Source organism: Pseudophryne corroboree, chromosome 3 (assembly GCF_028390025.1).
Source record: "Pseudophryne corroboree isolate aPseCor3 chromosome 3, aPseCor3.hap2, whole genome shotgun sequence".
In the NCBI taxonomy this organism is placed as follows: Eukaryota; Metazoa; Chordata; class Amphibia; order Anura; family Myobatrachidae; genus Pseudophryne; species Pseudophryne corroboree.
In genome coordinates, this window is record NC_086446.1 from 121,496,843 (window position 1) to 121,509,276 (window position 12,434).

The following is a 12,434-nucleotide window of genomic DNA, read 5'->3' on the forward strand; positions in this document are numbered from 1 at the left end:
AATCATTAAAGTAAAACTTTTTCTCATTATTTACATACTTTAAGTGAGTGCTAACGAATGTGTATCCTATACCTATTATCTAGTCCCATAATCCGTGTTAACAATAGTCAGTGTTAACATTCACTGAAATATCTTTATTTTATTTTATATTTATTAGTGTGTAGTCTAGTTGTCACTATAATCTATAATCTTATACTTATATATTGTGCCAGAGGACCCTAAAACACCCCATATACTATTTTTGGAGATTGTTGCATAAATACACACATTTTAAACTAGTAGTTATAAAAGAACCCTATTGTCAGGCCAAAGCATATTTATCAAGATACTTCCACCCTTTTAACTTCAGCTTTACATTCATGTTTCATAAATATCTTAATAACAGTTTCTCTATTGACAACATAACATTATATAAAGTATAGTAGAATGTCAACATAAATTTATCCAAGAACATTCTCATTTTAGGAGAGAGAATTGACTGCATAGGAGAGGAAAGAGTTAAACATCTGGTGAGGGGTGGACCTAGCTGTGAGGAAAGTACAGCCTTTTTTGAAGGGGAGGGTTTGATATATATAGGGAAGGTGAGGCCATTTTAGCTCTCTCTTGTGGTGATTTGCCTTGAGTGGGTGAGTGCTGCAGTGCAGGATTTTTCCCACATTATTTGTGAGTGTGTGTTTGCCAAATACACTTAGTCCCTTCTACCTGCTTCTAGTGGTGATTTGCCTTGTGGGTGAGTGCTGCATTGCAGAAATTGTTTCTTGCCACATTAATTGTGCAGGTTTATTACACAGCCACTGTGCCCCCCTTTTTTGCCTTGATATATCAGAAGTAAGTAGTACCAGAAGCAGCAGCAAGTGTTTGGACATCTGGACTAATAGGACAGTGATTATATCACAGAAAGGTGAGCAGCATGAAACACATGCTCACTCACAGACACACATAGACTTGGGCTAGGCAGTGCAGATACTATTTTATTTATTAGATCTGTATTGCTGGGCTATGTTGTACTTTTACCTTTCATTTTACAGCATCAGTTTCAGGGAGTGAAAATCCAGTGAAGTGAGTGAGACAGTGAGAAGCCTAATGCAGCTGCTGGCTCTATTCTGTCTGTGTCTGTGTCTGACTCCTCCTTCCTGATCAACTAATCTTTGCCAAAGCTGTGAACTGAATAAACTATTTCACTTTGAGGATTAGTTGATTTTGAACTAATCTTTCATGAACTACCCATCACTAGCCAGTTTCTACGTCTCCCCTGCTGCCTCCCTTACAGCCGGCGGGGAGCGGCGGCAAGGGGGGGGGTCATCCCAGGATAGGGCGCGGCAGCATTGAGCCCCACAGAGGTGCCTTCCTTGCAGACAGAGAGAGTTCCGGCCTGCACGGGGAGGGCACGCGCAGGGGGGCCGGTGGCAGGCACAGCAGCGATAGTGAGGGCCAGCAGGCACAGGATAGGATAGATGATTGGCGGGGGGCCACGCCAATTGTGGTCAAGGGGGCCAGCGGATCACCAGCAGGCCAGGCGGGGCATTGGCCGTTGGGTCCCTTATCGGCGCCTGCCGGCCGACGTGCCAGGAGAGGTGCGCCGGCATCTGCGTGGGGCTCCCGCTGGTGCCGGCCGCGACTTTTGGGGAAGTCAGGAGACTTCCAGAGAGTTGGCGTCGGCTCTGTCGACGGTGGTGGCGGCATTGGGCCCATTGGCCGCATCCCCGGGCGCGCACGCAGAAGCGAGGGCGTCCGGTACGCAGCCGGGGTCAGCGGCTCAGCGAATAGCGTGCGCTTTCCGTCTCCTGGGGGCTGCGCTTTTGGGACACTGTCCAGTACGGACGGAGCGCGGACCCGAGGTGGGGATGTCTTTGCCCCGGAGTGCTAGGCAGGCCCCGGGAGTGGTTTCCGGGTCCCGTACTTTGTCTTTTTCAGGTGATCGCGGAGAGGTTGAGGTGGACGTGAGCGATGGGAGTATTTCGAAGTTTCCACACTGGAGGACTCCCAGTCCGAACAGTCGACAGCATCAGGGAAGCTCGGGGAAGAGGAGATGGCAGAGTTCGAGGAGGAAGACGTCAGTTTGGCCACGCCGGAAGATTCCATGTCGGGGCAGTCGGCGGCATCAGGTGAGGTGGTGCAGTCGGTATCGGGTTCCTCCACGAGCTCTAGTCCTCGTAGTTCTTCCTCTTCCTCCTCTTCATCGTCTCTGTTGTCGCAGGCGTCCGAAGTCAGTAGCACGACTAGGGCGAGGAAGCGGGCGACGAAATTCGCCAAGAGGGCAGCGGGCCAGCAGAAGAGGCGTAAGAGACGCAAGCGGCTTAGCGAGGAAACTCGTAGGGCCAAGAAGTGCCGCGATTTGCCCGGTGTCATGCGCTGCGACTATACTGCTGTAATGCGAGGGCTGCGAGATAGTTGCCGCAGGAAGATTCGCAGGGGGGACTTCGTGGATGTGTTCGTCTTGACGAAGGATGCGAAGAAGGAGTATAAGGCGGCGGTCGCAAAGAAGGGCATCGGGGCTGAGGCATTCCGTACCTTCGATAATTGGCTGGCCGGGTTTTGGGTCTTCGCGGCGTGTTACCTGGAGGACAGGCCGAACGAGCACGTTAACATAATTCGGTACCTGCATCTCGTGCATGACATGCAGCGCACGTCTTCGGGTTCGGAATGGCGTAAGTACGACCAGGAATTCAGGGAAAAGTAGGACGGTTTGCAGGTCATGGATTTTGGGTTCAAGGACGTTGAGGTCTGGCTCAAGGTCACGCGGGCTTCGCAACAGGCTGAGGAGCCCCGGAAGCCGGGGGCGGATGGCGGGTTGGCCAAGCCGGGTTGATCGGCCGTCCGCGCAGGGGGGCGAGCCGCCACAAAAAGAAAATGTTTCGCGTTTAACAACGCGGCGTGTTCCTTTGGCAAACAGTGTCGTTTTCGACACTCATGCCTGCAGCGTGGCGGATCCCACCCAGCCTCCTCCTGCTTCAGAGGCAGTCGGCAGGGTGCCTGGGGTAAGCCAACTTACCCCAGGCCAGCCGCGGGCGGGAGCGCTCCGCAGAGCACCAACACCAATTAAGTTGGAAACTATGGGCCGGTGGTTTGACTGGTATCCGAATAGGGAGGATGCACAATTTTTGTTTTCCGGTTTTCAGTTTGGGTTTCGCTTGCCTGTTGCGAGCGAGGTGTCCGTGCGGGCCCAGCGGAACCTCCAGTCTGCCCGAGCCTTGCCGTTAGTACTGAGGGAGAAAGTGGATAAAGAGGTCAGGTTAGGCAGGATGGAGGGACCGTTCCTATCACCCCCGGTGGATGATTTGGTCATCTCTCCAGTGGGGGTGGTTCCCAAGAAGACTCCAGGCGCTTTCCGGCTCATTCAGCATCTTTCTTACCCGTCGGGGGCGTCGGTCAACGACGCAATACCGCCGGCTCATTGCTCGGTGGTGTATCAGTCGTTTGACGAAGCGTTGGAGATGGTCCGCGGTTACGGGACTGGGGCCCTCATGGCTAAGATCGATGTTGAGTCAGTTTTTCGGTTACTGCTATTACATCCGGACTCGTTCCGTTTTATGGGTTTCCGGATCGGAGCGGAGTATTTCATCGACAAATGTTTGCCGATGGGATGTTCCGTTTCATGCTCATTTTTCGAGCGTTTTAGCACGTTTCTACATTGGTGCGTGGAGTCTTCGTCAGGGGGTCACGGGGTAGCACATTACCTCGATGACTTCCTGTGCGCGGGTCCGGCAAATTCACCACGGTGCGGCAACTTGCTTTTCAGCATCCGAGCGCTGTTTTTCCACTTCGGCGTTCCAGTAGCCGAGGATGGAACAGAGGGCCCGTCCTCCTGTTTGTCCTGTTTGGGGATTGAGATTGACACGGTGGCAGGATCGTGTCGGCTGCCTCGGGACAAGGTGGTGAAGCTCCGCGACGCTATTTGCCGGTTTGAGGGGTCGCGTAAGGTCACACTGCGGCAGGCGCAGTCCTTGCTGGGCATGTTGAACTTTGCTTGTCGGGTAATCCCGATGGGCAGGGTTTTCTGCCGGAAGCTAAAAAGGGCGACTGCGGGGTGTGTCAGACCACACCATTTTGTGCGTTTGTCCTCAGAGATCAAGAGGGATTTGGCCGTATGGGCCTCGTTCCTAGAGGACTTCAACGGGGTGTGTATATGGCAGGCCCCAATGGTGGACAGCGCTCGGTTGCAGCTGTTCACCTATGCAGCGGGTGCCTCTGGATTCGGTTGCTATCTGGAGGAATCTTGGTGCGCGGCCTCGTGGCCGGCAGAATGGCATCGCAAAGGTTTAACTAAGGACCTTATACTGCTGGAGCTTTTCCCCATTATGGTAGCACTGGAGGTATGGGGCGATCGGCTGGCTCATTGCAGCATCTTGTTTAGATGTGACAATCTGGGCGTGGTGCACGCGATAAATAACCAGAGGGCGAAGTCGCTGGTCGTTCTGCGGGTGCTGGGGCAGTTGCTGTTGACATGCCTTCGTCGGAACGTGTGGTTCCGCGCGCAGCACGTGCCGGGGCTAGAGAACGCAATTGCTGACGCGTTATCACGAGGGCAGTGGGAAAGATTTTGTTCGTTGGCACCCGAGGCCGACGAGCATGGTTTTCATTGTCCCGGTTATGTTTGGCAGGTGATCGGGCCGGACTGGAGGGTCTAGCGTTGCGGTCAGTCGCGCCAACCACGCTTAAGGCTTACAGGCAAGCTTGGAGCGAATGGGAGGAGTTTGTGCAAGGATGAAATTCGCAAGTTAAGAGCGGGCATCGGATTATGCTTTCTTTTATTTGGCAGCTGATTGTTTCGGGTAGGTCCAGAGCGGTGGTATCCCGATACTTGGCTGGGATTTCGTTTTCAGCAAAATAAAGGGCGTCACCGACGTGACTAAGAGTGGGATTCTGCTGAAGACAATGAAAGGATGGGCGCGAGTCACGACGACGCCGCCTGACAGGAGGCGGCCCATTGATGCGGCCTTGTTGCCGGCTGTTATCAGGGCGGTAGGAGGTGTCGCATCGTCCAGGTTTGAGTCACTGTTGTTCAGTTTGGCGTTCTCAATGGCTTACCACGGAGCCTTTAGGGTTTCGGAATTGGTGGCGCCTTCTAAGCGAGCAGATTCGCGCATGCTGGTCGAGGACGTGGTGGTGGGTGAGAGGTCCTTGCTTTGCGGATGGCGTCGCTCTAAGACGGACCAAGTGGGGAGAGGTCGTTGGGTCACCTTGGTTCCGGCACTGGATGGGAGCATTTGCCCAGTAAGTGTGGCAGGGTAGTATGCGGCAGTACGGCCCGGCGGTCGGGGGTCATGGCTGCTGCATGATGACGGGCTGCCGGTGACGAAGTATCAATTTCATTGGATGCTGGGTCGCTGTCTTGCGAGCTTGGGCCTTCCACCCGCTGCGTTCGGGACGCATTCCTTCCGCATAGGGGCTGCGGCGTCTGCTGCGGCGGCGGGATTTTCCATGGACGAGGTCCAGGCGGTGGGGCGATGGAAGTCGTCAAGTTACAGACGATATATTCGCCCCGTTGCATGAGATGTTGGCTCGCGCGTTGTTTGTTGTTTAATTACAGTTGTTCAGTCATGTTGTACAGTTCAGTACGTTATGGTGTTGTGCGTGTGTTTGTCTTCCCCCCTTTTAGCCTACTCAGGGATTAGCTACTCGCCGTTGCGGGCATGAGCCGGCAGCGGGGGTCTGGAGTTATTTTGCGATTTTTTGCCTGACTTGACGGACTGAATTCTAATCCACAATTCGGCTAATCTGTTCTAATCAGAGTCCCTCAGCAGGTCTTTACGCTTTCACCTCCAGCTGAGTTATTACATGTTTTACCCCTTTTTTACCCCCCCCCTCCCCTCCCCTTTTTTGTTTATTTCTTAATTTTGTTTTCTTCTTTCCCATTTGTGTGTTCATGTTCTGCTTCAAATTGGCTGGAAGCTGGTGCAGATCGGCTAGGCCGGGACTGCTGCAATATACGGAAACAAAATTTTTCTTTTTGGCAGATCCTTCAGGTTAATGCAGTAAATTAAACAATGTTATAGATGATTAGTAACCACTTTTACCCCCTTTTCCTCCTCTTCAGGTTGGTTGGAAGATGACTTGCCTATTTGGGTGGTTGGCCACTCTTATGTGTATTGGGCCGCCCAGTTTTGGCCTCGTAGGGGGCACAGATGTTTCCTAGGGCTCGAGGAGTTCGTTGGCTTGGTTGGCAAGGGATGATGTGGACGGAGTTGAGAAGTAGACTAGTGAGTCAGGCCAGCAAGCATGGAGCCCTAGGGTGTTGGTTGTCCATTTAGGTGGCAACGACCTGGGGAAGAGGACTTCTTTGGAGATGCGGTGGGCCATGATACAGGATCTGGCAAGTTTGGCCGCAGCATGGACCAATTGTGTATTGGTATTCTCCTTGATGGTGCCAAGGTTGAGTTGGCAAGGTGTGGCGGACGGTCGCGAAATTGAGGAGGCCAGGCAGAAGGTGAATGGGGCGGTGGCGAAGTGGGTGTTGTCCCACGGAGGCCAAGTGGTTCGCCACCCTAGGATTCGGTTCAGAGACAGTCACCTTTTTCAGCCTGATGGTATGCATCTATCCAGTGAGGGGATGATGCTTTTCCTGGAGGATCTGTTCCTAGTGCTGCAGGAGTTAGGGTGAGGTTATGGTGGTGGTGCGAAGACTCTGGGAAGGAGTCTTTCGCTGTTGGCGGAAAAGAACGGCAGTTTGTATTTGTATGGTAAGCTGTAGTGTTTTACAGTTTGGTGTGGTTTAGGTGCACTCACCTCCATCGACTTATTGGCCGCTTGACCACCCGTCCCGGAAGGCAGCGGCAGGGCACCCAGGAGCGGTGGGTAGTCACTGTGGGGGTTGAGTTGTCACCTATTACCGGTTTGTGATAGTTGTAGTAAAATTAGGATGGTCTCGAATTTTTAGTATTTTAAGGTTAATTTAGGTTAATAGAGCCGTTCTTTTTGCTGCCACCATATGCCGGCTGGATCGGCATCTTAATAAAATTTTCTATTACAGGTTTGCTACTGGTTAGGGTCAAATAAATAGCTAGCAATTTTTCTGCCAAAATTCAAGTCTCCGTGTCTTTATTTCTGGTTTTGAAGGTAATGAATGCTTTACTTTAAAAGAAGGGGGTCCACCAAATATCACTAGGATGTTTAGGAGAGAGAATTGACTGCATAGGAGAGGAAAGAGTTAAACATCTGGTGAGGGGTGGACCTAGCTGTGAGGAAAGTACAGCCTTTTTTGAAGGGGAGGGTTTGATATATATAGGGAAGGTGAGGCCATTTTAGCTCTCTCTTGTGGTGATTTGCCTTCCCACCCTCCCGCCCCTGTGGTCAGAAATTCTGGCACGTGGTGCCTTGGCGTTAAGTTGTTGGCTGGTTTTATCGTTGGCTATTTATTGGCGGAAAAGAACGGCAGTTTGTATTTGTATGGTAAGCTGTAGTGTTTTACAGTTTGGTGTGGTTTAGGTGCACTCACCTCCATCGACTTATTGGCCGCTTGACCACCCGTCCGGGAAGGCAGCGGCAGGGCACCCAGGAGCGGTGGGTAGTCACTGTGGGGGTTGAGTTGTCACCTATTACCGGTTTGTGATAGTTGTAGTAAAATTAGGATGGTCTCGAATTTTTAGTATTTTAAGGTTAATTTAGGTTAATAGAGCCGTTCTTTTTGCTGCCACCATATGCCGGCAGGATCGGCATCTTAATAAAATTTTCTATTACAGGTTTGCTACTGGTTAGGGTCAAATAAATAGCTAGCAATTTTTCTGCCAAAATTCAAGTCTCCGTGTCTTTATTTCTGGTTTTGAAGGTAATGAATGCTTTACTTTAAAAGAAGGGGGTCCACCAAATATCACTAGGATGTTTATTAGAAGTCAATTATTGCAAAGATGGTATACAGACACAATTGTACTTTATACTTCATGTTAATGCATCTGAATGGTACAGTTTCTACTTGACAATACAGATAGCAATCGTACATCGATATTACAGATCGTAATCATACATAAACTTTGCATTTGCCAATACAGAAACTAATTACACACAAATACTGTACATAGAAGTAGAGATGAGCGGGTTCGGTTTCTTTGAATCCGAACCCGCACGAACTTCACTTTTTTTTTCACGGGTCCGAGCGACTCGGATCTTCCCGCCTTGCTCGGTTAACCCGAGCGCGCCCGAACGTCATCATGACGCTGTCGGATTCTCGCGAGACTCGGATTCTATATAAGGAGCCGCGCGTCGCCGCCATTTTCACACGTGCATTGAGATTGATAGGGAGAGGACGTGGCTGGCGTCCTCTCCATTAGAATAGATTAGAAGAGAGAGAGAGAGAGATTGTGCAGACAGAGTTTACCACAGTGACCAGTGCAGTTGTTGTTAAGTTAACTTTTATTTAATATATCCGTTCTCTGCTATATCCGTTCTCTGCCTGAAAAAAACGATACACAGCAGTCACACAGTGTGACTCAGTCTGTGTGCACTCAGCTCAGCCCAGTGTGCTGCACATCAATGTATAAAAGCTTATAATAATTGTGGGGGAGACTGGGGAGCACTGCAGGTTGTTATAGCAGGAGCCAGGAGTACATAATATTATATTAATTTAAAATTAAACAGTGCACACTTTTGCTGCAGGAGTGCCACTGCCAGTGTGACTAGTGGTGACCAGTGCCTGACCACCAGTATAGTAGTATATTGTTGTATACTATCTCTTTATCAACCAGTCTATATTAGCAGCAGACACAGTACAGTGCGGTAGTTCACGGCTGTGGCTACCTCTGTGTCGGCAGTCGGCACTCGGCAGGCAGTCCGTCCATCCATAATTGTATAATTATATACCACCTAACCGTGGTATTTTTTTTTCTTTCTTTATACCGTCGTCATAGTCATACTAGTTGTTACGAGTATACTACTATCTCTTTATCAACCAGTGTACAGTGCGGTAGTTCACGGCTGTGGCTACCTCTGTGTCGGCAGTCGGCAGGCAGTCCGTCCATCCATAATTGTATTATAATATATACCACCTAACCGTGGTTTTTTTTTCATTCTTTATACCGTCATAGTGTCATACTAGTTGTTACGAGTATACTACTATCTCTTTATCAACCAGTGTACAGTGCGGTAGTTCACGGCTGTGGCTACCTCTGTGTCGGCAGTCGGCAGGCAGTCCGTCCATCCATAATTGTATTATAATATATACCACCTAACCGTGGTTTTTTTTTCATTCTTTATACCGTCATAGTCAGTCATACTAGTTGTTACGAGTATACTACTATCTCTTTATCAACCAGTGTACAGTGCGGTAGTTCACGGCTGTGGCTACCTCTGTGTCGGCACTCGGCAGGCAGTCCGTCCATCCATAATTGTATTATAATATATACCACCTAACCGTGGTTTTTTTTTCATTCTTTATACCGTCATAGTGTCATACTAGTTGTTACGAGTATACTACTATCTCTTTATCAACCAGTGTACAGTGCGGTAGTTCACGGCTGTGGCTACCTCTGTGTCGGCAGTCGGCAGGCAGTCCGTCCATCCATAATTGTATTATAATATATACCACCTAACCGTGGTTTTTTTTTCATTCTTTATACCGTCATAGTGTCATACTAGTTGTTACGAGTATACTACTATCTCTTTATCAACCAGTGTACAGTGCGGTAGTTCACGGCTGTGGCTACCTCTGTGTCGGAACTCGGCAGGCAGTCCGTCCATCCATAATTGTATTATTATAATATATACCACCTAACCGTGGTTTTTTTTTCATTCTTTATACCGTCATAGTGTCATACTAGTTGTTACGAGTATACTACTATCTCTTTATCAACCAGTGTACAGTGCGGTAGTTCACGGCTGTGGCTACCTCTGTGTCGGCAGTCGGCAGGCAGTCCGTCCATCCATAATTGTATTATAATATATACCACCTAACCGTGGTTTTTTTTTCATTCTTTATACCGTCATAGTCAGTCATACTAGTTGTTACGAGTATACTACTATCTCTTTATCAACCAGTGTACAGTGCGGTAGTTCACGGCTGTGGCTACCTCTGTGTCGGCACTCGGCAGGCAGTCCGTCCAACCATAATTGTATTATAATATATACCACCTAACCGTGGTTTTTTTTTCATTCTTTATACCGTCGTCATACTAGTTGTTACGAGTATACTACTATCTCTTTATCAACCAGTGTACAGTGCGGTAGTTCACGGCTGTGGCTACCTCTGTGTCGGAACTCGGCAGGCAGTCCGTCCATCCATAATTGTATTATTATAATATATACCACCTAACCGTGGTTTTTTTTTCATTCTTTATATCGTCATAGTGTCATACTAGTTGTTACGAGTATACTACTATCTCTTTATCAACCAGTGTACAGTGCGGTAGTTCACGGCTGTGGCTACCTCTGTGTCGGCAGTCGGCAGGCAGTCCGTCCATCCATAATTGTATTATAATATATACCACCTAACCGTGTTTTTTTTTTCATTCTTTATACCGTCATAGTCAGTCATACTAGTTGTTACGAGTATACTACTATCTCTTTATCAACCAGTGTACAGTGCGGTAGTTCACGGCTGTGGCTACCTCTGTGTCGGCACTCGGCAGGCAGTCCGTCCAACCATAATTGTATTATAATATATACCACCTAACCGTGGTTTTTTTTTCATTCTTTATACCGGCGTCATACTAGTTGTTACGAGTATACTACTATCTCTTTATCAACCAGTGTACAGTGCGGTAGTTCACGGCTGTGGCTACCTCTGTGTCGGAACTCGGCAGGCAGTCCGTCCATCCATAATTGTATTATTATAATATATACCACCTAACCGTGTTTTTTTTTTCATTCTTTATACCGTCATAGTGTCATACTAGTTGTTACGAGTATACTACTATCTCTTTATCAACCAGTGTACAGTGCGGTAGTTCACGGCTGTGGCTACCTCTGTGTCGGCAGTCGGCAGGCAGTCCGTCCATCCATAATTGTATTATAATATATACCACCTAACCGTGGTTTTTTTTTCATTCTTTATACCGTCATAGTCAGTCATACTAGTTGTTACGAGTATACTACTATCTCTTTATCAACCAGTGTACAGTGCGGTAGTTCACGGCTGTGGCTACCTCTGTGTCGGCAGTCGGCAGGCAGTCCGTCCATCCATAATTGTATTATAATATATACCACCTAACCGTGGTTTTTTTTTCATTCTTTATACCGTCATAGTGTCATACTAGTTGTTACGAGTATACTACTATCTCTTTATCAACCAGTGTACAGTGCGGTAGTTCACGGCTGTGGCTACCTCTGTGTCGGAACTCGGCAGGCAGTCCGTCCATCCATAATTGTATTATTATAATATATACCACCTAACCGTGGTTTTTTTTTCATTCTTTATACCGTCATAGTGTCATACTAGTTGTTACGAGTATACTACTATCTCTTTATCAACCAGTGTACAGTGCGGTAGTTCACGGCTGTGGCTACCTCTGTGTCGGCAGTCGGCAGGCAGTCCGTCCATCCATAATTGTATTATAATATATACCACCTAACCGTGGTTTTTTTTTCATTCTTTATACCGTCATAGTCAGTCATACTAGTTGTTACGAGTATACTACTATCTCTTTATCAACCAGTGTACAGTGCGGTAGTTCACGGTTGTGGCTACCTCTGTGTCGGCACTCGGCAGGCAGTCCGTCCAACCATAATTGTATTATAATATATACCACCTAACCGTGGTTTTTTTTTCATTCTTTATACCGTCGTCATACTAGTTGTTACGAGTATACTACTATCTCGTTATCAACCAGTGTACAGTGCGGTAGTTCACGGCTGTGGCTACCTCTGTGTCGGCACTCGGCAGGCAGTCCGTCCATCCATAATTGTATTATATACCACCTAACCGTGGTTTTTTTATACCACCTAACCGTGGCAGTCCGTCCATAATTGTATACTAGTATCCAATCCATCCATCTCCATTGTTTACCTGAGGTGCCTTTTAGTTCTGCCTATAAAATATGGAGAACAAAAAAGTTGAGGTTCCAAAATTAGGGAAAGATCAAGATCCACTTCCACCTCGTGCTGAAGCTGCTGCCACTAGTCATGGCCGAGACGATGAAATGCCAGCAACGTCGTCTGCCAAGGCCGATGCCCAATGTCATAGTACAGAGCATGTCAAATCCAAAACACCAAATATCAGAAAAAAAAGGACTCCAAAACCTAAAATAAAATTGTCGGAGGAGAAGCGTAAACTTGCCAATATGCCATTTACCACACGGAGTGGCAAGGAACGGCTGAGGCCCTGGCCTATGTTCATGGCTAGTGGTTCAGCTTCACATGAGGATGGAAGCACTCAGCCTCTCGCTAGAAAACTGAAAAGACTCAAGCTGGCAAAAGCACCGCAAAGAACTGTGCGTTCTTTGAAATCCCAAATCCACAAGGAGAGTCCAATTGTGTCGTTTGCGATGCCTGACCTTCCCAACACTGGA

General features: G+C 48.4%; 1 protein-coding gene across 1 annotated transcript in view; it reads left to right on the forward strand.

Moving 5' to 3' along the window:
* Positions 1–607: 607 nt before the first annotated feature.
* LOC135054944 (uncharacterized) overlaps positions 608–12,434 on the forward strand; it is a 236,422-nt gene continuing 224,595 nt past the window's right edge. The window contains exon 1 of the mRNA XM_063958436.1: positions 608–626. The gene's annotated coding sequence lies outside the window, so the exon portion shown is untranslated. The remainder of the gene's footprint in view (positions 627–12,434) is intronic.